Raw genomic sequence first — 1,742 nt, forward strand, 5'->3', positions numbered from 1 at the left:
CGGGGGTGGGGGGAGGGAGGGAGGGAGGGGGTTTGTCCAGGCATTCAAAATAATCTCTATCAACATGTGAACTTAGCATAAGTTAAAGAAAACACTTCAGAGACCACAAACCACAAATAGTCTTTATAGAAAAAAAAAATAGAAAATCCCTGAACAAATAACAACACACACAGAAACCAAGAAAAACAAACCTTGAGCATGAAGAAGAATATAACTTCCAGAGTTACCATATTATAGTTATTGAAAATCTTTATTTTTCCACAAGAAAATGAAAATCATGTAAAAAAAAAAACCTCTAAAAATATGGTCCATTCCTGGAAAAATGAACAAAAACTGTCCATGAGGAAGCAATTTGCAGGAATTGTTTGGCAAGGACTTTAGATTCACTGGCCTAAATATGCTCAAAGAGCTCAAGGAAACCACTGACAGAGAGTTGGAGGACACCAGAGGAATGATGTCTCCAAATTAGTGACCATCAATAAAGATACAATTTACATAGCCAAGACCTGGAAACAGCCCAAGAGCCCATCAGTATATGAGTGAATAAAAAAGACATGGTACATTTAAACAATGGAGTAGTAGGTGCCTGTAAAAAAGGAGGAATTCATATCCTTTGTGACAGCATGGATTGACCTAGAAATTATTATGCTAAGCAAAATAAGCCAGTCAGAGAAAGACAAATATCACGTGATCTCACGAACAAAATAAACTGACAAACAGAATAGGACCAGAGGCATGGATACATGGGACAGACTGACAGATCTCAGAGGGGAGAAGGGTGGTGGGTGGCGGAATGACCAGAAGAAATTAACTAAAGAACATATATGCATATACGCATAGCCCATGGACACAGATAATAAAGTGAGGAAGACCTGTGGAGGGGTGGAGGGGATGGTGGAGGTGGGCAAAGTGGGGGGAAAAGGGGTATATCTGTAACAGTGTCAATAATAATAAAATAAAATAGATTAATTAAGAAATGATAATAGAAGAATATTATTTATAAATATGATGTTAATCATCAGAAAAAAATAACTGAAAGAGTAATGGTTACTTCTGAGAAATAGTAAAGCAATAGGCCAAAGGGACTCTGGCTTATTAAAATCATGAGTCACTCAGGAAGAAAAAAGAGGACCAAACAAATTCTGAATTTAAAAATTACAATAACTGAAATGAAGAATTTCAACATGTCAATGTAGAAATGTCCAAACTTGTAGAAACTTTTTATAAGAGCTTATTTGAGCCAAACTGATGACATGCAGGAAAGGAATATCTCAGTGCTCCCTTGAGAGTGGTTATGTTTCCAAGGGACTGAAAAAAGAGGATTACTCTCACATTTATTTTTTTAAAAATGTATTTTATTAATTTTCAGAGAGGAAGTGAGAGGAAGAGAGAGATAGAAACATCAATGATGAGAGAGAATCATTGATTGACTGCTTCCTGCATGCCCTCTACTGGGATCTAGCCCACAACCCAGGCATGTGCCCTTGACAGAAATAGAACAGAGGACCCGTTAGTCCTCAGGCAGCTGCTCTATCCATTGAGCAAAACTGGCTATGGCTACTCTGGCATTTTAAAGGTACATTAACCTAGATGCACAAGAACAATGGACAGGCTTGCCTTTTACTAAAGAAGTTATAGGTTTGGGGCATCATTTCCCACTATGACCTGGCCAGGTAGGAATTTATGATCAGATCACCTTGTGAGGATACTTTCAGTCCCTGGTTTATTACAGAACCTCTTTT

General features: G+C 37.7%; 1 pseudogene; it reads right to left on the bottom strand.

Moving 5' to 3' along the window:
• The window catches only part of LOC102256065, a 133,795-nt pseudogene that overhangs the window by 111,339 nt on the left and 20,714 nt on the right, over positions 1–1,742 (bottom strand).

Source organism: Myotis brandtii, unplaced genomic scaffold (assembly GCF_000412655.1).
Source record: "Myotis brandtii unplaced genomic scaffold, ASM41265v1 scaffold746, whole genome shotgun sequence".
In the NCBI taxonomy this organism is placed as follows: domain Eukaryota; kingdom Metazoa; phylum Chordata; class Mammalia; order Chiroptera; family Vespertilionidae; genus Myotis; species Myotis brandtii.